This window comes from Oryctolagus cuniculus, chromosome 16, assembly GCF_051225735.1.
Source record: "Oryctolagus cuniculus isolate XC-2025 breed Fujian yellow rabbit chromosome 16, ASM5122573v1, whole genome shotgun sequence".
Taxonomy (NCBI): domain Eukaryota; kingdom Metazoa; phylum Chordata; class Mammalia; order Lagomorpha; family Leporidae; genus Oryctolagus; species Oryctolagus cuniculus.
Window position 1 is genome coordinate 6371083 of NC_142882.1, and position 24152 is coordinate 6395234.

Here is a 24152-nt window from a genome sequence, read left to right on the forward strand (position 1 = left end):
CTGTTCTCCTTAGCCCTGGCCAGCATCACTGTGGCTTTCCTAGCCAGGAAAGTTCAATGAAGCCAAATTACTGACATTCAGCATGCTGGTGTTCTGCAGTGTCTGGGTGACCTTCCTGCCTGTCTACCAGAGCACCAAGGGGAACATAATGGTGGCTGTGGAGGTCTTCTCCATCTTGGCCTCCAGTGAGGGGCTCCTTGGCTGCATCTTTGTCCCCAAGTGCTACATTATTCTCTTCAGACCTGAGAAGAATGCTTTGAAAGTATTAAGAGATAGAATAGTGTCCAAGGAAACATGTTTTCTCAGGAGTAGCTCTTAAGACTCTCTCAGTTTTCAATGGTTAGAAAGTAAAATTTATAAAATGATTTTGCATTCTGATGTTATAACTTGCAGAATGTAGCCTCCTTATGAACAATTTATACTTCACTTCATGCATTTTTGTTCTGAAACACTGATTCACAGAATCAGTGTTAGAGTGGGGGAAGCTTTCTATCTGGTGATAGACTCTGAAGATATCTGCAGTGGCCCAGTGCTGGTTCATACCAAAGCAAAGAGATTAATTCAGCTGTCCATGTGAGAATCAGGGACTTAGGCCATCTTCCACTGCATTTTCTGGATCATTAACCGTGAACTGGATTGTAAGTGGAAGAGCCAGGATACGAACTGGCACCCACATGGGATGGTAGGGTTACAGTTGGTGATTATATCCACTACACCCCCACACTGGCCCCAATCCTCCTCTCTTCTTAAAAATAATACTGTATAAAAATCTTAGTCTGGGTTTTATGTTCACACACAAAAAACCATCTCAGATAGAGGCCCTCCTTTAAAGTTTCATTTATGTATTTTCATTTTTAACTGGTCAACATTGTAATATTCATATTTGAATAAAATAAGTTTATTCCAAGGTATTTGATTATTTTTATGGCTATTGTGGATGAGATTGATCTTAGCAGTTCTTTCTCAGCTGTGGCATTGCCTCTGTATACAAAGGCTGTTGGTTTTTGTGCACTGATTTTATATCCTGCTACTTTGCCAAACTCTTCAATGAGTTCCAATTCTCTTAGTAGAGTTCTTGCCAAGTTTTTTCCCTTTAATTTCTTTGTCTTGCCTAATGGCTCTGGCTAAAACTTCCAGTACTATGTTGAATAGCATTGGTGAGAGTGGATATCTTTGTCTGGTACCAGATCTCAGTGGAAACGCTTCCAACATTTCCCTATTCAATAGGATGCTGGCCGTGGGTTTTTCATAAATCGCTTTGATTATATTGAGGAATGTTCCCTCTATACCCAGTTTACTTAGATTCTCATCATGAAAGGGTATTGTATTTTATTGAATGATTTCTCTGCATCTATTGAGATAATCATATGGGTTTTCTTCTGCAGTCTGTTAATGTGGTGAATCACATTGATTGATTTGCAAATGTTGAACCATCCCTGCAGACCAGGAATAAATCCCACTTGGTCTGGGTGGATGATTTTTCTGATGTGTTGTTGCATTCTATTGGCCAGAATTTTATTGAGGATTTTTGCATCTATGTTCATAAGAGATATTGGTCTCTAATTTTCTTTCAATGCTGCATCTTTTTCTGAGTTAGGGATTAAGGTGATGCTGGTTTCATAGAAAGAATTTGGGAGGATTCCCTCTTTTTAGATTGTTCTGAATAGTTTGAGAAGAATTGGAGTTAGTTCTTCTTTAAATGTCTGGTAAAAAATAAGTTATACATTCATTTGCTGTTTTTATTCATTCATTAGAGTCTAAATTCAGCTTTATAACATCGAGTATTTTCAGTGCAACCATTAGACATGTTACATCATTTTAGTGTGTATAATGCATTGTCCAGAACCTGATTAACTGTGTATCATTTCACATAGTTTTGAATTGAGGTAATAATTACACACCAAGTTTTCACTATATGTAGGTAGAAGGATTCTGCAAACTTCTTTTCCATCTTTTCATTTCCGTTTTTTATTGACTTTGGCTTTAGATTTACTTTCGCCAATATCAGGTTAAAAAAAGTAATTTTTACATCTTGACCTGAAAATAATTCAGCAGAAAGTGACAATTTTAAAGTGAATTAATGACATTTAGACCTTTCACACTCTTTTGCAACCATCATCTATGTCATATTTTAAAGTATTTTCATCACTACAAATCAAGCTCCTTATCCTTTAATGGTCACTCTCCATTCCTTCTCTTGCCAGTCTCACAACCACCAATCTGTTTCTGTTTGCATGCATTAAATGGTCCTAAGTGTTTTGTATAATTTAAATATTGGACTCTGTGGATTTAGATGACCTTTACTTTTACATGGTGTTTTCAAGGAGCATCCACATTATGCAGGAATCTACATTTTTCATGGCAAACTGATAATTCATTGTATTAATCCCATTAGTTTTGTGTCTCTAGTTAACCATTTACTGACTTGTGTGTTGTTTTCAACTTTGGTAATTTGCAGAAAAACACTGATGTACAAGAGATGTTTGCATATTTTCTAATTTTTAGTGTACCCTAGATGTGGAATGTTTTGTTCCTAGAGGAATTTTATGTTCAATTTGCTAAGGAGGTGACATACCATTGGTGTTGTAACTTTCTCACTATCATGATTTTGAAGGTTCCAAATTCCCCATGGCATCTCCATCATATGAACAATTTTGAAATTTATTGTAGCCCTGGAGTGGATGTGATGTGGAGTCTCCTTCTGGTGTGGAATGGTTTCTCCATATTTATTGCTGGTTAGTATCCTTTGTAATGCCCTCTGGTCATATATTTATCTGTGCAGAAATGTCCATCATATCCTATTCCCATTGTTCATGGATTACTTATATTTTGTTGTTACTTCTGCTTTTTTAAAAACATATTTTGTTGTGTGTATGTTACTCAATGTGTTTATATTTCAAATTTTAGTTGAGGTATACAAGTCTCATATATATATGAACTTCATATATATCTCTGTAAGGAACACAAAGATACTTCTCACCTAACCCTCCCTCCTGTCCAGAATCTCATGGTTTTCTTTTTCTCTCTATTATTCCTACTCTGATTTTTGCAGAGAACTATTTTCTAGTTTACTTTATTCTCATGAGATTTACCCTACTGTGTGTGGAGTGTTCTACAAATGGTATGAAGAAAACAACACTATTTCTCCGAGAAATAGACAAAGGCTATAAACAAACATGGAATCTCAAATTGTCAATTTCACTCAAATACCTTACATTTTAAGTACTTGTTATAACAGAGAAGAGAATACATATAGTACATATCTTTTTTGATACCGGCTTATTTCGCTTAGTATCATGATTTCCAGTTGCATCAATGTTGCAAAATCAAGATTTCTTTGCTGCTGATTAATATTCCTGGAGTATATATATATATATCATAGTTTATTTATCCAGTCATCAGTTGATGGATATCTGGGTTGATTCTATATCTTAGCTATTTTAAATCAAGTTGCAATGAACATGGGAGTACAGATGACCATTTTTCATTATGATTTCATTTTATTTGGGTAAATTCCTAGGAGTCAGTTGGCTGGGTCATGTATCAGATCTATTTTCAGTCTTGGAGATTTCCTTTCTGTCTTCCACAAAGACTGCAACAGTTCATATTCCCACCAACTGTGGATTAGTGTAGTTTTTCCCCCAAATCCTCTCCCACATAGGTTGGTTGTTGATTTTTCTATGAGAGCCATTCTGATGGGAGAGGTGAAACATGACTGTGGTTTTGATTTCATTTCTCTGATGGCTAGTGATCCTGAGCATGTTTTCAATTACCTTTCGCCATTTCAGTTTCTTTCTTTTTTTTTAAATATGCATAGAAGCCATTTCCAATTACTTACTATATGTTTAGTTTGTTGTTTTTGAGTTCCTTTGAGTCTTACAGGGAACTGGATCAGATGTGGAGCGACCAGGACTCGAGGTGTTAATATAACGGATGCCAGTACTGCAGGTGGAAACTTAACATACTAAACCACAGCTCAGCTCCAGTTTTCATTATTCTTAAAGATAAATGAAGAAGCACCAGATTCTCCACTGATTTGTATCACATTTTGAAAGCCTTTTCCCCAATTGAGGCATTGTAAATTGCAAATGTCCCCTGCTTGAGTCTAGCTCCAGCAAGTCCAAGGGTTCCTGAAGGGGTGAGAGGTGTCAGTGTAGGAATAAATGAGAGACACACTCACAGCAAGGCTGATGGCATGGCCCTGGCTCTCGAGCACTAGACTGTATTTTTATATCATAAGTCACATAGTGATTCATTCTTCTTACAATAACAAGTCTGTTTTCCACTTTCTTAGAACCATTGACCTTGTATTTTATGTTGCCTCTAGATTGTTTGTCTACTTCTAGTTACAATTTTTAAATATATACCCTCTTTTGCAGTTCTTACTGTAGCTATTCAATTTCTTTATTGTACCTATCTAAAGTTTCACTTAGGTCTATTCCACAGTTTTGGCATCCTAACCATTATTGTATTTGTAGCACATATTGAATTAAAACTTTAATAACATTTATCTTTATTCAGAGGGATATATATACCTGGGAGCCTGTAGCATTTTAATTCTTTTCCACAAACAGCTCAACTTTGCGTAAAGCAATAACCCCTTCTCCTACACTAACATTCTGCTTGATGAAAATTCTGCAAAGTAAAGTCATTTTGGGGATTATGAGTCTAAGCATTCTTCTCTAAAAATAGGAATATAGCAATCATTAGTGGTACCACTAGGAAGCTCCAGCTCTCTTATGCAGAGTGTAGTTCTCAACAAACCTAAAACCACCAAGAAGACCACAGCTGTCATTCCCAGCCTTGCTGACATAGTACTTCTGCTGTGACCTTGTCAGCCAGCTGAAATTGCTGTGGCTTCACCAGTCCCCATCGACTCCAACACAGTAGTCAGTTCCTCATAGAATTACTTCTTTCTCCCCAAAACCTCCAACAGTGTCTTCAGCTCCTATAGCCTGAGAAACACTTGGGTGGGAAATGTCATAACTTTATGGGGTTTTCTCTGAACATAGGAACACTTGCTGAGTCACACTCATTTGTGTATGAGTAGCCATTAGCAGGTGCATCTTCTAATATCAGATCGGTTGATATCTAAAAGTGCTTGCATTTTAAAACTGTGTGCATATGTGTGTGTATGTTTATATTGTTATTTTGATTATGTTTAGGAAATACAGAAGATCATTTCCTCCATGTGTTCAGTAGATGATGATCAAATCACATGTGTCTATGTTCTTAAGTTATTTTACAGTTTTTTTTTTTTTTTTTTTTTTTGACAGGCAGAGTGGACAGTGAGAGAGAGACAGAGAGAAAGGTCTTCCTTTTTGCCGCTGGTTCACCCTCCAATGGCCGCCGCTGCAGCCGGCGCACCGCGCTGATCCTGGCAGGAGCCAGGAGCCAGGTGCTTTTCCTGGTCTCCCATGGGGTGCAGGGCCCAAGCACCTGGGCCATCCTCCACTGCACTCCCTGGCCATAGCAGAGAGCTGGCCTGGAAGAGGGGCAACCGGGACAGAATCCGGCGCCCCAACCGGGACTAGAACCCGGTGTGCTGGCGCCGCAAGGTGGAGGATTAGCCTATTGAGCCACGGCGCCGGCCCTATTTTACAGTTTTGATTAACACTTAATAGTATTGTGATATTTTAGTCTATGTATGTAACATGTTAGAGTACCTCAAAAAATTTCACAGAAAATGGAAGGGATCTTAGACAATTGAACTGTATTAATTCAGGTGCTTAATAAAGGTAAGGCACTGGGGGTGCCTGGATGAAAAATCTGTTTATCATAACACTATTAGGCTTTCTGTTTTACCACAGTTGGAATTTATAAAATATCTGAGCAGAACACTAGAATTGGCTTATATGTTTCCAACCCCTTTAGCTATCCTCCATGTACAACATCTTGTGAAAGTCGATAGTAGGGTATATATGAGAATTGCTGAGCCACTGTTGATGCATCCCTTTGCCTAAAGTTTGCAGTTTACCTTGGGTTTGCTTTTTTGTTGCACAATGCACATGTTTTGAAGTGGAATAATGATATGTATTCTCCATGACTGTATCCTACACAGTATTGCTGGAACCACTTGCAATTCAGAGATGTAGATATTTGTAGGGTGTGAACCTGCCCTTAGTGATTGTACATGTGGGAATAGAGATAATTTCCAGCTGATTTCTCTGCTTTAGGGTGAAAAAAAGAGACTTTCTCACTTAAGTCCCATGTTCTCATAAGGACATAAATGAGAAGTACCTATGGCTGTATGTGTAAATCTTTGTGGAATTAGTGTGGATGTTAGACCATTGGGGAAAGGTGTCACACATGGATATATGGCCGCCAAGATACATTGAAGTTGATGTACTGTTTAGGAGTGTCTGAATTGAGAGTGATGAGTGGTGCCACAGTACTTGGGCAAACCTGTACTTGTGGGTGTCTGTGTGCACAGGATTACTATGAAATCTGTGCAAAACAAGGAGATGTTCTGTGGCTGCCCTGTATGCAAGATGTCTGTCTGACACTACCCCTTCTTCTTTTGTCTTTTGGGGAGTCTGATGCTGGAATGCTCCTGGCTACCTCCTGACTGAGACTGGCCCTTCTAGATTCTCACCTGACAAGTCCCATTGCAACCTGTGATGCTGTCTATTTGCATTATCCAAAGGGGCAAGATCTGTGTATCAAATCTAACAGCAGTTCCTCTCTGAGAGTTTGCTAACCATAGAATTTTATGACATCAAAGCACCTGGGGGTGTAAAGGATCAGCCAAAAATATGTTTTCCATCTTGTATTTTTCACATGGATATGAGGCATCAGCTGCTGATCCCCATGGAATAAAGGGTTCCCGACTATAGGGAAGGGGAGGAGGCTTGGCAGAGAGGTGTCAGATGGAAGAGCATGAGAATGGTTTTTCCATTCTAGTAGAAACACACACAGATGTGCACACACACACACAGAAACTCAATATGTGTGTGGACTCTTGAGGAGCACACAGACAAAAAACACAGAGAGACTTTTGAGGTCAAATTAGGAGTCTTTATTAGCCAGCTAGTGACTGCCCTTTCACAGAGTAAGTCTGGAGAAGAATGCCCCGAGTTGCAGTAATTGGGGGGGGGGTATAAGACAGAAACTACATTTCTTGGCCTTGACCACTATCAAGCAGGCAAGCAAGCAGAAATGCAGAAGCAAGAAATGTGCTAGTTACAGCCAGGAACAGACTGATATCTATAACTTGTTTCTCACAAAGGAATAGTCCCTGCTCTGAAGCAACCAAGGAAGATAACCTGGAACCCCTCAGGCAGGCTATATCCTGTGGGAAAACCTTAAACTTAAAACCAGCCTGTCACAAGGACCTGCCTGACTCTGAAGGTTCCACCACAATTGAGTTCTAGGGTTTTGCACAGATTTCTAGAATGCTCCCTTTGCTTTTTCACATTCCCCTGCTGTAGGTTCCCTTCCTTGTGTGTTGGCTGGACAATAGTTTGTGCTTTTTTGACATGCAAAACAATCTTCATAAGGATGGAGAAATGGTGGTTGCTGCTTCCCCCCCATTTATAGATACATCACTACAGAAGTGTCAATAATCCCATATTCATATACCAAGGGTAATGGCCTTTGCTTTATTCATATTTCCTTAGTTGTCCTGTTAGGTACTTCCTGATGATTCTGCAAATGTTTAGATAAATGACGCCTGTGTCCCTGGACTGCCCATGACTTACCCCTCATAGTAATTGATGATAAATTATTTGAGGCTCATGATGACATTTGTTTTTGGCCTATCTGAATTGTGGGATGAGAGACTGTGTCTCCTCGTAGAAGAAAATAGAAGGTATTTGCTCCTCTTCTTGTCCTCCATTCTCCAGTTTATCAGGTCAAAAATCCATCATGGCTCAGCAAAGCTGTGTCTCCCAACCCATGCCCTGAAATACACATCCTTATGATTACTTGAGCTCTTCTACATGTGCTGATCAACTTTTCTGCTAGGCACTATATTTGGGGGTCTATAAGAATGCATTTTTTCAAAAAATCCCTATGGAAATTAAAATATAGGCCATGAAAGAAAATGTTTCACTCCATAAGATTAACATTTTTGTGTTTAGACAGCTAACTAAATATGAAGGTATTTCAAAAGTAAGGCTATTCTGCCTCTTCATCTCTTGTATTTTCCTTTCATAGTAAAATATGATAAATATCTTTCTTCCATGTAACTACCTTTATGATTAGTTCAGGTCTAAAGATCTCTTTTTGGTCTAGCATAATTTTATTCTCAAACCAATTTTTGAAAGTCCCTGAGTTTCTAACTGGATTCTCTTTAATAATCCAGTTAGTAGGAATACAGTACATAGATCTTTGATAGAAGATAGATATTAGGGCATCGATCTTCCAATTATGATTAAAGCCAATGGATTCTGAGAATCCATTATCATGGACCATATAATTGGTGCAATCAAGCAATATATGTGATACAGTATTTTAGGAATATGTCCACAGAACCCTCCAGAACTATGATGATGGATACCAGCCAGTTATAACAATATTATTCCCTTCACATTGATGATCTGAACAGGTGGCCTGAGTTGGTATCTGCAAATAATGTCTCATTGATATTTTGATTTATTAGTAATTATTGAGTAGCACACATGTGTATTCATTGTGTGAAGATCTATTCTATTCTGACTTGCCATGTTTCCTTTTTCTGTTTTAAATTAGGACTGTTTATATTTTAAGTAGATACATATAGGCATTTATTTTCCATGTGGAAGCATCATTTACACCTTTATTATACAAGATTTAGACATGGGAAATTAAATCCAAAATTTATAGATACATAGAAATAGATATATATATATATACATATAGAAATAGATATAAAGAAAAATAGATATAAAGAAAAATAGATATAAAGAAAAATAGATAAACCCTTCACAATCATATTCCTCAGAGGCAATAATTATAAAATGTGATTTCAGAGTATACTGTACACAAATATGCTTTTCTTGGGTCTTCTGGGGTCCGATGGAATCCCTTACATTTAAACCAGAAAAATATTGGTGCTGCAGAACCACATTCACATTGTCTTTGCAGTGTAACAATGGTGGGTGTTAGGGAGTCTTTTTTTGCTCTTCTGCACAGGTCTTGGTTCATTCAATGGATCAGGGCTACCCTACAACACTAAGAGTGCATCCAAGGATGATGATGGCTTGAAATTTTTTGTAAATATTTATTTATTTATTTGAAAATCAGAGTTATGCAGAGAGAGGAGTAACAGAGACAGAGAGAGAGGTCTTCCATCCATTGGTTCACTCACAAATTTGCTGCAATGGCTGGAGCTGCACCGATCCAAAGCCAGGAACTTCTTCTGGGTATCCCAAATGGGTGTGAGGGTTAAAGTACTTGGGCCATCTTTCGCTGCTTCACAGGCCATAGCAGAGAGCTGGATAGGAAGTGGAGCAGACAGGCCTTGAACAGGTGCCCTTATGGAATGCCAGCCCTTCAGGCCAGGGCGTTAACCTGCTGTGCCACAGTGCTGGCCCCAATGCATTTGAATTTTTCCACAGAACTTTGCTAAATACCACTTAGGGAGAACCTTGGGGCTCTTCATTAATGTTTTATTAGATATTTATTTATATATTTGAGAGGCAAAGAGAGAGACACACAGAGAAACAGAGAGAGAGAGAATTTTGCATACACTGATTCACTTCATAAATGGCCAATAAGACTAGAGCTGGGCTGATCCAAAGCCAGGAGCCAGGAGCTTCTTTTATGTCTCCCACTTGAGTATAGGGACCCAAGCACTTGGCCACCGTGCACTGCTTTCCCTGGTTATATAGCAGGGAGCTATATAAGAAGAGGAGCAGCTGCACATGAATCAGTGCTCACGTAGGATGCTGGCACCTCAGGTACAGGCTTACACTAGTGCAGCACAGTGCAGCCTCCAGGGATCTTTATGGTACAGCTCTGGGATTGCTACCTTCTCAGCATCTCTGGGTGTTTGCAGAGGCCTTCATGTGTACAGCAACTAGCCCCTAGATTGAGGCTTCAGCCAAGTCAAGAGCTGGTGTGCCACAGTCTCAAGTGAGGATTCTCAGGCAACAGCAGAGGCGGGAGCTTCATCCTGCACAGGAGCCCTCAGTGGTTTCAAGTGCCCTTGACCTTGCCTCTTCCAGTCCAGAGTGAGAGATGTTTGTTACATGGGGCTTTCTGATGTAGCAGCATAGCCCCTGACCCATGGGAGAGAGCTGCTTTCTTCTCACCACCTCCTCTCATCTCCTCACAGCTCTGCCGCCCAGGGACAGCCCCAGAGAGAACCCCTAGGCCTATGGAAAGCTGTGGAAACATCCCTGATGAATCTTCATGGGAATTCTATGGGCCAGTGATAGTGTGGCTTCATGGTTTGGTCAGATCCAATTTCCTTATGAAGTAAATTCATTTTTCTTAACTTTTCACCACTAAGTTCAGAAAGTTCCACTTATGTGTACTTGATGTTAGAGAATTTGTAATTGTACAAATATCCTAAATTCAGAATAGCAAGTCCTGTTCATTCACTCCCCAATGTTAGATGAGAAGCTTAACTCACTTTTCCCTCTGTCTTTATTCTGCCTGTCCAGTTTATTTGATTTTAATTTGATCATTTTAATCTTGCTGGCACTAAAATTTCATTTGCAGCATATGGTGGTTTGTATTTTGCATTTTGTGAGCGGCACATAAACAAAATATTTACACAATGACTGTACTCTGTTTTTACACTGATAGTCTTAATATAGTCTTTCATAATAAAGTCTTTCATAGTCTCATATTTTGTTACACAGTGCTTTCAGATCTTACCTGGCATCAGAATTAGCCAGATGGGTGTACTGAAACAGTAGGAGTGCTTGTTGATAGATGCTCTGCCTTCACATTCAGTAGTGTTTGTGGAGGTCAGAGGATGAGCACCAGCACCTGGCAGTGATATGATATGGCAGTGGTGAGGATGGGTTCCCTGGGGAATCATGAGGAGGGAGAGTCCTCCTGGCTTCTTCCCCACCATTTTGGTGAAACCTAGTAATCATGAAATGTAAAATAATTCTAATGTACATTGTCTCCCTTGGGCTGGAAATTTACATCTTACTTGAACAGTATATTGTAGAATTTTTTTTATTTGGGAATAGAAATATGACCTCACTGAATCTCCAGCATTTGATGAGGAAGTTAATGTGTTTGCTCTCCTTGTTCTGACAATCCAGTTGATCTAATATGGTGTGATCTTCCTAATCCCAATAATTTGAGACTTTGAGTTTTCCTTTTAGGTAGTTTGTATGTTATACTTTTTGAAGGACTCATGAAGAGAAATTATTTAGACAATGCCTGAAGTTTTTGTGTATGTTAATATCCTGGGTTTTTCTTAAATTTGAATGTCTTCAAATAAATCTTGCCTCAGAATCATGTTGAGAACTTACTGTAACAGGGAGATTATTGGGATGTACTCTGATGTCTTACCTGGTAGATCTGGGGATGGCCAGTGGTGTTCAGCTCAACACAGGGTAAATAGGAACCTCTGCCCAATTCTGCTTCCCAGTGTTTTTGGATTTCCCTTCTTCATTTAATACAAATGCAAGTTCATTGATTTGAAATTCCTTTCTGTTCTCAAATAAAGCATGAGAATTACTGCCAGAAAACACTGAGGATTTTCAAACAGTATAATTTAGATTATTTTGCTGAATTAGCTTGTGGAGAAAATCCCAGGAACAAAGGAAGTGGATTGAAAACAGTTGAATATTTTTGCATGCCCCATCAAACTGGAGCAAATTAATGTAGGAATCCCAGATAAACTAGGAGTCAAGGATAAGAACATGAAATCACTCAACATGAGATTATCCCAGGACCAGGAGAAATCAACATATATAATCTATCTGGGTGTTAAATTTCTTGAAATTTTTGCATAATTGTTTCATTACACACATTTCCCATGAACTTTCTGAAGATGCCTCATTGCGTGATGCTCATCCTCTCCATTCCCAACCTTTGTTCAGTGAACTGTGTGCATTCATGTTGACACTTCTTTTAGTTTCCACACATTAGGGAGAATAGAAGATACTTACTCTCTGACTTAGATTTACTTTTCTTGTTTAACTGAATATACAACAAGTTTCTTCATTGTATTTGTAATAAATCTAGCTCATCAAGGCATTTTATTTTCATTATATGCAAGTTACTGAATTCTGATTGTATTTTGTGCCTATTCTGCATCTCAATTTGCATGTACCACTATTCAAAATCTCACTAATGGCATCAGAGCAGTGGCTAGGCAATGGAAAATTTGTTTTGCTTAAAATATTAGGCACCACATTTAAAGCAATTTGAGTTTAGCAAACTTTAGAATGAGTTCTCTTAAATGCCCTCTTGTCTCCCTCCTTATTAGATTTACTCCATTAGCAATATCTCACACTGATATGCAAACACAAATGATTAGTCAGTGTTGCTCATCATCATTCCCTACATGACATGGTATCCATTGTGTTTACTTTCATGTTGTTCATTCTGTGGGTTTGGCAAAGGTTTAACAGTACACAGCTTCCCTGATGTTGTCCTACATAATATTCCTGAAAGTCACTTGCATTCAAGAAGTATAGGTGTCTGCAGATATCATCCTGTCCTTGGTGTTTGTGGAGGTGAGAATAAATACATAACTTCTGGCTGGTATTGTCTGCTTTTTAGTAAAAAGTGAGAAGTACTCAAATATTCCCTAGTTCTCATGAGAGCATCGACCAGGGTTGTAGGTGCCTAAACAGTCATCATAGGATTATCATGGTTGAACTGCAATGTGGAAAGCTTTCCTGTTTTACAACTGAATATGTGGTGACCTGACATACAGAATGGGAACTTCCAAATTCAGGGTGATTACTGGTTCCACAGTGATTGAAAACCTCATGTCCTAGTGGGTATCTCTGTAAGCAGGATTAGTTTTGGGTCTCTGTGGCATCAAGGCAATGTGTGCTACCCAGGACACTGTTTGTGGGAAGCTGCCCCATTGCCTCTGGGTCTTTGGAATGTGTGATCCTGGTGTGTTCTTGTTTGAAACCTGAATGAGTTGGGCCATCTCAGAAACTTGCCTGATGCCTCCCTTTGAGCCTTCTGATGCAATTGTATATAATTGCAAAAAGTTCCTGGAGAAGTTTTTTGACAAAGCCCTTGCAAGAAATTTATCTAACAGGAGTTTCTCCCTTGATTCTTTGTATCCATGGACAAGGAGAAAATGCTGGCACCTGGGGTGAAGAAGATCATCCACAAACATGTTTTCCATCTTTCGTTTCTCACCAGGACAGAAGACCTCAGCTGCAGAGCCTCAGGGCAGAAAGCTTCCAGGTTCCCCCATGGACGAGTGGACAGCTGGTCAAAAGATGTAAGATGGAGTGGTATTAAAGTGGCTTGATTCAGACAAAAATATGATAATAATTATATTTTAATGGTGAATTACCCTTGTGAACTTTAATGCTTCTAATCTTCAAAATTTAGGATGTATCCCTGATTCTAACTTTTTCTGAACAAAAATACAGACATCCCAGAAGGGAGATTATTTTGCTTCTGCCCCTCTTTAGCATACCTTCTTTTTCAGATAATTATATATGTTTCACATATAAATATATGATAATTGAATGCTACAGAATATTGTATCTTGTAGGACAGCATAATTGTTTTTTGCACATCTGTTTATGAAGGTGCTAATTTTCTGATTTCTACTGTAATGCTACAGAAAATAGGATTACATTGCATAGATCTTTAATAGAAGGTAGATATTAGGTCATAGATCATTGCATTATTGTTAAAGCAAAAAGATTTGAAAAGTTTAGCTGGTTCCGCCAAGGCAATGCAACTGATTAAGTATTTTAGGCATTTTTCCGAAGATCACCCCACTAAATAATCTAATGGATACTAGCTTGGTATAGCAATATTATTCTCTTCACATATAAAGTGTCCTAATTTGATATGTACACATGACATCCCATTTATGAAATATTTATTAGTAGTAGTAGTATTCCCCATGGTTATGCATGCAGCACATCATTTAAGTGTACCCTAAATGATGGAGACCAGGATATAGTGAATGTCCAGTATTTGGAGTAGATTCTATGAATAGCACTCAGGTTCCCCCATTATGAATGCCATGCAAACTGGAGATCATAATAAAATATCATCAAATTCAGGAGAAAATAACTGCATTGATGATACTTGGAAAATAATTCATAGTTGAACTTATATATTGAACTTACAACAGATTTAGACACTATATGATCCAATGTTAGGCTGACCAACTCTAGAATATATAATAATTACTGATAAACTGTTCTTAGCGATAAGGAACACAGCATAAAACAGATCAAAAGGGCAACTGTCACAATTGCCTAGTGCGACAATGAGCTTTCTAGATCTTTTGATTCCAGCGGGGGAACAGGAGGAAGAAATGAGAGCAGGAATAGATGGAGGTGTAGAAGAATGAGGAGAACAGCAACATATATAATACAAAACTAACTATTATTTGATCATTTAGCAAGGATTTTCAAATTTCCTCATTCTACATACAAAGTGTGAATGAGGTATTTAGATAACAAATATTAATAGAAACTATATATACATGTATATATAACATTAGAGGGAACAACTGTATATATGGTATAGAACACATATATAAATATAGAAAGAGGTAATATTTATATCATACACATACACATACATATTATGCAGCAACATGAATGAAGAAATGAAAAACTGTTACTTCCTCTGGAGCACACAGTGACCATTATCAAGCAGTGAACATGACATGGTATGCTCATCAATACTCAACACCCAGTGCATCTAATATAAATACAAAGGGCTCCTCATTTTCATTCATTGTGAAATGTCAGATCCCAGAAAACAGAAATCCATTGTGTTCTTTGCATGGAAGGCTATTTATACTCAATTCTGTAACAAAAATTGAATGAATGAGGCCTGTTTGGAGTAAATACTGATACCAATGCTGATGATTTACTTTAACATATGCTTAGTGTTCCAGATAAAGGGTTATCTGTCTTAACTTTAGGCACCATGGGTCTCATAGCCCAGTGTTTCAAGTCCACCCTGTGAGTGTTTCAGGCTTCTCTAAAGTGTTCTCCCCTTTTCACTGTTCTTCTTTTGAAGTCTGAATCTGATTTCATTTCCTGACTTGTGATGGTGGTTGATGGGTAAGTTTTATGGGGAAGAGGTTTTTTCTGGATAAAGTCCAGACTTTGATCTACCATTCTCTGTGGTCTGAGATTTTCTCTCTTTCTGATCATAGAGCCTTCAGCTGAGTTACTCTCTTTTTCCCATTACTAACTGCAGTCTTATGATTATATGATTCCTGTTTCAAGAAGCATTTGGTGATGCAATAATGTGAAGAATCATTGTAGTCTGTGAATATAAGAAACATCTATAGAGGCAGTGCTAAAGAGGATGTGCCTTTCCATTATTTATGTGTTCATTAACAAGTTGAATCCATTTCCTCTATTTGCAAGAAATGTAGAGAGGGCATTCCAGAGTATATTGTAATATTTACTTTAGATATCAAATATCATAACTTAGAAGATGTTGCCAGAAATGAATTAAATTGATGAGGTAGGCATACAAAAAGATCATGTTCTTTGGCTGCATGGACAGCCAGGTGATAACATGCCCAAGACTTTATGATGTAATAGCAGAGCTTATTTTCAGAATCATTTAGACTAGAAGACCAGGATGAAGGAAGTAACAGCTTTGATTCTTGTGAGGGTGTGTTGTGCAGCAAATATGACAGTCTTCACACTCTGTCCACAGTAGGTGTAAAAAGAATGATTAGAACTTATGTATTTTTGCCAGGATAGTCCAATTGTAATAGTTATGGGAGTGCAATTGATGATAATCTGGATTGGATGCTTCTCCCTTAATGATCCTTGTGCCTTTCCTGCAGATTTCAGTCCAAAAACTACCAGTATGTTCTGGCCTTGGTTTTTGATATTGAGATCATCAAAAAGAACCTCCATTTTTTACCCAACATGACCTTGGAATTTGATCTCTATAATGGCATGCACAGTGACATGATGGTGACAGGGAATCCCTTCCTGTGGCTTGCGGGCCTGGAATAGGACATTCCTAATTACATGTGTAGGAAAGAGCAAGTCTGTAGCCAGGATTTCAGGAATAAGCATTAGTGTCCAAATAGGGACACTGCTAGAACTCTACAAAACTCCACAGGTGAGTTTTACAGGAAAGAGGGGGGAAAAATCACATCACCTTAACTGCCTTACTCAGAGCAAAAAGGGAAATGACTGACACCTTATGCTTTAGCCACAATGTGTAATATAAAGAGGAGCCATGCAGAGTTTTGGAGGAGTAACCACATTTGCTTGGTACAGAGGTGTGGTGAAGTGAAAATGGAAACATTTTCCTCAACCTGTGAGTCTAAACGCATGACCGAGGAAGTTCTCATGTAGTGGGAGATGAGAAAAATGAAATATTCAAATACCTGTGACACTTCAAACATTTGCTTAATTACCTTCAGAAATAAGATTGTATATTCTGGCAATAACCTTACACATATTTCTTGCATTTTCCTCTAGCTGACTCTTGGGTCTTTTTAACTGCTTCTGAGTGACAGTGGTCAGTTAGCTTCCCTCTATCAGATGCTCCCCAAAGACACTTCTCTGGCCCTTGGCATGGTCTCCCTGATGCTCCATTTCAGTTGCATCTGGGTGGGTTTGGCCATCTCAGACCTCCCAAAAGGTACTCAGTTTATTTCTGATTTGAAAATTGAGATGCAGAAAAATGGTATCTACCTAGACTTTTGGAATTTATTCCACCCACTGAGGATTCATGATCTTGTATCCCCTGGCTGTATCACATCCAGATCCTAAAATCATCAGCAAAGGTGGTTATTCTTTTCTGTGACACTGATTTTCTCATGGGAAGATTTAATGACATTGAAAGTCTGAGTCACCACTTCAAATTGGGATTTTGCCACCAACTGGAGACTTTTTCTGCTCCACTCATTCCATGGGACTCTCATGTTTTCACACCACCATAGTGAGATTTCAGGTTTCAAAAATTTTCTTCAGACACCAAACCCTTCCAAATACACAGAAGACATTTAACTCTCCAGATTCTGGTTGCTGGTTTTTGATTGCTCAGTTACTGGGACAACTTGCAAAACCTTGCATAACTGTCCACTGAATGCCTCCTTGGAATGGTTGCCTCTGCTTCATTTTGATATGACCTGCAAAACCTTGCAGAACTGTCCACTGAACGCCTCCTTGGAATGGTTGCCTCTGCTTCATTTTGATATGACCATATTCAATGCTGTGTATGCTGTGGCCCACAGCGTACATGAGATGCTTCTACAAGAGTTAGAAATGCAGCCAGTGAACAATGGGGCAAAGGTGGCATTTTCTCCCTAGCAGGTAACTTGGTTTCCATTGCATGACATGTACTCCTGGAGTGATCCCCTTAAGAGCTTCTGCAGGTGTTCAAACCAAATAGCTTGGGATCCTTTCTCAAAACACCAGAAATCATGCAGTTGTTTCAGTGTCTAGGATATAAATGTGCCCCTTTCATTAACTTTGTCTTCAGCAACAAGGTTCCATTGACTGCTGTGAAAACATCTGTGGATAAGTATCAGTGCTGTGTGAAAAAGAATGCAGCATATTCTCTATTTAAGGTTTATGTATATGAAATACCTAGCCTTTGTCTCTATTTTAAAACTAAGCAGTAGGAGAATTACTTCTAGTGTCAGATGGTGCTGAGATGTTCAGGGATATTGGAGTTAATGATCTTAGGTAATTTGCACACATTTGTATGTGGGTAGCTTCATTTTACTGTCTGTTGTCGTAGAATCATGGAGAAAGTAATAGAGTCTAGATTTGTTCAAATCTCACACCTAGTGATTTTGATTGCTCATGTTTTTTAATGAAAATGATTGAAATCTGAGGAAGGATAATAAAGACACTTGTTCTTCCACATGTTTCGAGTCTATTTCATGGCACAGAGTCAATATGGCATGCAATCAGTGTATTAGAAACAGGTACTTACAATTTAAGAGCATAGATTGTCCAGGACTAAATACCCTACTTGGAGTTTAGATAACAGACCCAACTATGACCTACATCCATCTGATTTTTCTTAGATGCCACGCTCAGTGCAGCAAGAGTTGTAGCCCTGGACTCAGTAAAAAACCCTCTGGACGGAAAGCCTACCTGTTGTTTTGATTGCACACCTTGTTCAGAAAATGAGATTTCCAATCAGACAGGTAATTCAGTGCCTGTTTCATGGTGAAGTTAACACCTGTCTCAAAAGTCTTCATCTTTGACAGAAAAAAAGAAATGGAATGTGACTGATGAGAAAATTCTGCCTACCTTCAGGTAGTAATTATCATATTTTAATACATAATGATCTTCAAAAGGATAAAGATTTTCAACTACACTAAACATTATTTAGTACTCAAGAAAACATAGGAAAGATTCAGTGTCACTGGCACTCTGACCAAGTGATCTGTGGGATTACATGTGTTGTAAAAAATGAACAGAAATCAATAATGGAGAATTTTTACTCCTGAAAAATATGTAGAATTTCTCATATTTTTCCATTAAGCAGTACGATATGATCATCGCATATATCAGGAAGATTTTCCAGCTTTAGCTTGTGATGGATGAGTAGTTACTTTAACCATATACTTGGTATCATTCCAGTTTTCTTGGAAACAGATTGGTAATAGTTAGATTCTGGCAACAGTTAAATCAGTTGGAGTAAGATGTTCTATGGGCCTGGCACCATGGCTCACTTGGCTAATCCAAGTTTGTAGAATTTATTTGAAAGAGTTTTGGAGACTGAGGGAGAGACAAAGAAGGAGAGATCTACTATCTTTTAGTTGACTCCTGTCTGCAATGGCCAGAGCTGGACCAGACTGAAGGAATGAGCATCATCTGACTCATTCAGATGTGAGTACAGAACTCAAACCCTTGGGCCATCCTCACTGCTTTTCCCAGGCCATTAGCACAGCAGGATCAGAAGTGGAGCAGCTGAGATAGATCCTGAGAAATATGATGTGTGTATATACGGCAATGCATGTGACAACGATTTTTAATTGTAATGTCCAAAGAATTGTCTGGAATTACACTAATAGATTCTATACCTTTCACATCGACCTCTTTAAAAACAATGTTCTGGCTTTATATGTGAAAATGATATCTCCTTGATGATATATTATTTAGTATGATATATTATTTAGTATTATTAGTTGGGTTGATGGTGTTTGTGCATTATCTGAAGAATATATTCTTGAATGCATTGCTTTCCATCCGTTTTCTCTATTACCACAGGCCTGTATCTATCTTTAAAAGAAACACAGAAATTTATTTTCCATGTGGAAGTCACATTCCCGCCTTTAAGGTGCAAGTAGTAGGCACAGGGCAAATAAATCCAGTTTTGATGCATTTATAAAGGAAAACCACCACAATCCTACTGCTGAGGCAGCTCCCACCACAGTCTTCTGTCAGACGTGTCCTGCTCAGAATCATGTCTGTGTCAGGGACCCTTAGTGGTGCGGTGGAGTCATCTGATTGAAATGGGACAAATGTGCTGTTGGAGTGCGACATTCCTGCAGTTTTGACCTCTACCTAAGTCAGGCCTGTTCCTGCCTTTCTACCTTTCTGTCGGGGTCAGTGCCGTCTGCTGCCCCCAGAGGGCACCCATGGTTCTTGGTTGGAACCCGGCACAGAGACTGCCTGAATGCACCTGAAGTTGCCCCCCAGGGGATCTGTGAAATTTAGCCTCTCAGGTTGTCCCCTCCCTGCCACTCTGGGAATTTGCAGAGACCCACACACCAGCCATCGCTAGCCCCTGCTTTGAGTCTTAAGTGGATGCCCGAAGCCAAGGGAGGCACCTAAGGCTTTTCATGAGAGAAGAGAGGTGAGAACTGCATCCTACACAGGTGCCCTTCATGGCCCAATGTGGCCTCTTCTGGTCCCTATGCTGGGTCACTGAGACCTTGGTAAGAGTCGCGCTGTCCCAGCCTTAGGGAGGGTGCTGCATTCCCCTCATAGCTGTCTCTCAGTGCCTCATCGAGGGGACTGCAAGAATCCCTGCCACATCTGTGGTGAGATGTGGACCTTCCAGGGATGTTCCTGGGCCCAGTGAGGCCTGCCAGCACCTCGCTGTGGAGAAGCCCAGTTTTCCTAGAATGTAAAATAATCTTTCTTCTTTCTTTTGTCTCCTCTGACTTGGAAAAGTACCTCACATCTCTACCCTCCATTAGGGAATACAGCCTCGTTGTTTCACACCGCACCCCAACGTTAGATGAGAGTTAGCTTTACCCTTGTTATTCTGCCAAGCCAGTTCGCCTGGGTATAATCTGGCAATTTGAATCTTGCTCGTACTGAGTCTCATCATACAACTTTAACCTTGCTGGTATTAGATTTAGAGATGAGGCTTTACCGCCATTTGTATTTTATGTTTTCTGAGGGCCATGTGAGCACAGATGGTTTGGACAGGGACTGTGTCTGTGTTTGCTTTGGTTTCACTGATGCTCTGAATTCTGATTAAATAAGGCCTTCCAATTTGATACTGCATTAGAATAGTCAGTATGGCTTCTGAATACCCTGGGACTGCTGGGCACATGCTCTGATTTCAGCCTCAGTTGGTATGTGTGGGGGTCAAGGATCAGCGCCTCCTTGTAGTGGTGACAGGTGTCTCTGCCTAACCCTGCTGCTTCCTCTTTCTGCATTTCTCAGGTGGTGCAGGTCTTGTGGCACTGTGTGAAGTTTCTTCCCTTTATTCTTTCTCCATTTTAATTCAATGCAAGCTGATTGCATTTAAAAATCATTTCCTTCACACTGAAAAAAGTAGATTCCAAGGCAGAAATCAAAAGGGAGATGTCCTGAGTTGGAACTGTGACCTAGATCCTTGAAGGATTTTCCCCACTAAGGAAGATCCTCAGCTGGTTAATTTGATTGAATTCCTGACTTTTTAGGAAGAGAAAACCCAAGAGCAAAGTAGTAACATTGCAAGCACTAGAACATTTTGGAGGGGAAACCATTGGGCAGAAGCCAGTAGCCTCCCTGAAAGAAATGATTCCCTTAGGTAAATGAATATGGTAATGCAAATGATCAGTGTTATCGAAAAGAAAATGAAGTTCCTCAACTGGGTCCAACCTGACATGGTGGGGAGTAGAGCTCATGAAGTTCTTGTTGTAGGAGACAATCCTAGATAAAGAGTACAACTTCTCCACGGGTTTAAATCATACACTGGTGCTCACAGCCCATCTGTCCAAACACATGAGAATCATGATGTAGTTGATGACTGTTCAAAAAAAGCAATATTAAATTGAAAACAATTTATTTTGACTTATAGCTCTCAACAATTAGAACTGACAATTTCAAAATTTAAAATAATGAATAACCAACTGCTTTTAGAGTCAAAGTTGGAATTATAAAGTTGATCCTGTTACAAGTTCCACTTGAATTCCAACAGTTTTGGAGAACTTTAGAGAAAGGAAGAAGAGGAAAAGTAGGAATATATGTTGAGGAATAAAGAGGAATCAGGGGAAATGTATAAGAATGAGCAATCAATAATTGAGTCGCACATATATGTATTCATCCTGTGAAAAATCTATTCTATTCTGCCTTGGCTTATTTCCTTATTTTGTTTTAAACTAGGGCTGCTCATACTTTAAGTAGAAATTCATAGGCATTTATTTTCCATGTGGAAGCATCATTTATCCCTTTATTGTACAATATGTAGACATGGGAAATTAAATCCAAAATTAGATATAAAAATATATAGCCATGCACAATCATTCCTCAGAGGCAATAATTATTTAACTGTTATTTCAGAGTACACTCTACACAAATGTCTCTGTCTTGGGTCTTCTGGAATCAGTTGGAACCCCTTACATTGAAACTAGACAAACATTGGAGCTGCAGAACCACATTCATGTTGTCTTTGCTTTCCAACAATAGTGGGGTTTAGGGAGTCTGTTCTTGCTCTTCTGCACAAGTCTGGGTTCCTTTAGGGGATCAGGGCCACCCTCAGACCCTAAGAGAGCACACATATATGGCAATGGATTAGAATTTTTCCCCAGGTCTGTGCTAACTACCATGTAGGGAGACCTTATGGCCTCTTTTTTATTAGATTATATTTATTTACTTATTTGGGAGAGAGAGAGATCTTACATCCACAGTTTCACTCTCTAAATGGACAATAAGACCAGAGCTAGGCTGATCTGAAGCCAGGAGCCAGGAGTCAGGAGCTTCTTCTGTCTCACACTTGGTTGAAGGGTCCCAATCATAGGCCATCCCACATTGCTTTCCCACGTGAAATAGCAAGGAGCTGAATTGGAAGTGGAGAAGCTGGACATGAATCAGCACTTATCTAGGATGTTGCACCACAGGTGCATTCTTAAGCTCCTGCACCACAGTGCCTCTCCCAGAGCACATTTTCGGGCAGCTCTGTGGTTGCCACCTCCCCACCATCACCGCGAGCTTGCGGAGGCCCTTGCCCAGACTTCCACTAGCCCCTAGCTTGAGATTTCAGCTGATTCAGGATCCTGTGCACCACTGGCTCAGTGAGGCTTTTCAGGCAACCCAGAGGCAGGACCTTCACCTTACATTGGAGCCCTCAGTGCTTTCGAATCTTATCTGGCATTAGAATGAGGCAGGCAGGTGTACTGAAACAGTAGGACTGCTGGTGGATGCACTCTCAGCCTTCACATTCAGTAGGTCCTTGTGGAGGTCAGAGGATGAGCACCTACCCCTGGCAGTGATATCGTACCTCTGCCCAATCCTGCTTCTTTCTTGCTCTGCAGTTGCACGGTGTAAGGCATGTAGCACCAATGTGAACTCTCTTGTCATTATTCATTTTTTTATTACAAAGACAAGATCATTGGAACTGAAATTCCATATTCTTTGCATGCAAAAACTAAGTCCTGCGTTAACGTTTCAATGATATTTTTGATTCTAATTTCTATCATTCATAGCTAGTTCATATGTCTGTATTAACTAAATAGTACATTCTGTGATGACTTGTCTTTCATGATTTGTCTATTTTATGATAGGCTTGTTTATTTGATTAAAAAGAAACCCACAGTCATTGATTTTTACATGTAATGTGAAATTGGCCTGTTCTCAGCTATTGTTAAATAGTATCCATAGGGCAAATAAATCTAAGTATTTATAACAGATAAAGGAAAACCAACTGCAATCCCATTGCTCAGAGGCAGCTCCTATCTAAATAGTTTTTCAGATTTTCTGTGCACACACATGTTTATTTCTGCAGGGATATCCAGCGTTCCCATGGAGATCCTTTTCATTATACTTACGAGTTTTCAGTTCACCCAGTTTTGACATGGAGCTGTCTACTGTGCTTATGCCCACGACTCCTTTCCTTTCTGTCAGGGTCATACCTCCCTCAGGCACTAGAGGTTGCCTGAGGTAGAGAATGGATTTGAACTTGCCTGCAAGACTACAGTAAATGTACCTGAGGGGTGTGGGGATTGTTCCAAGGCCTGCTTCTTGTGGAATCTCTCAGGTCAGCTCTTCCGGAGTGACACCTGAAGCTTGCAGAAATCCACAAGTCAGCCATAACTAACACCCCCACATAGATCTTCAGCCAAAGTCAGGAGCCTCAGCACTGTGAGCAGTTTTCTCATGAGGAGACAGAGGCAAGAACCTTGTGATGAGTAGGAGCCTCTATCCAATTCTATTTCCTTGTGTATTAGATTTCCCTTCTTCATTTAATACAAGTCAAGGTCTTTCAAAGAGTATGATTTGGATTACTTTCCTGAATTTGCTAGACAAGAAAACCAGAGGAAGAAAAGAAGTGGATTGCAAACAGATTAATGTTTTCGCAGGAAGCAACAACAGACAAAAGGTAAGAGCCATCCTGGAAGGAAAAGATTTATTGTATGTCACAATAAACCCAGGGCAAATTAATGTGGGAATCCCAGATAAATTCTGAATCATGGAGAAGAAAATTAAATCACTCAGCATGGGGCCATCCCATGACCAGGAGTAACTGACACAGTTCTTAAGTGGAGGAGAAGATTATGATAAGGACAAAGGTACCTCACAGAAGAAAAGTCACACAAGAAACACCTTGTAAAGTAGCCTCATCAGAAACATGAAGAAAAAATAGATATTTGTTGATGACAGTAG

The 24152-nt window shown here is 39.4% G+C and overlaps 1 pseudogene; it reads left to right on the plus strand.

The window, feature by feature from the left end:
• Positions 1-13250: 13250 nt before the first annotated feature.
• LOC149121433 (vomeronasal type-2 receptor 116-like) overlaps positions 13251-24152 on the plus strand; it is a 36178-nt pseudogene continuing 25276 nt past the window's right edge.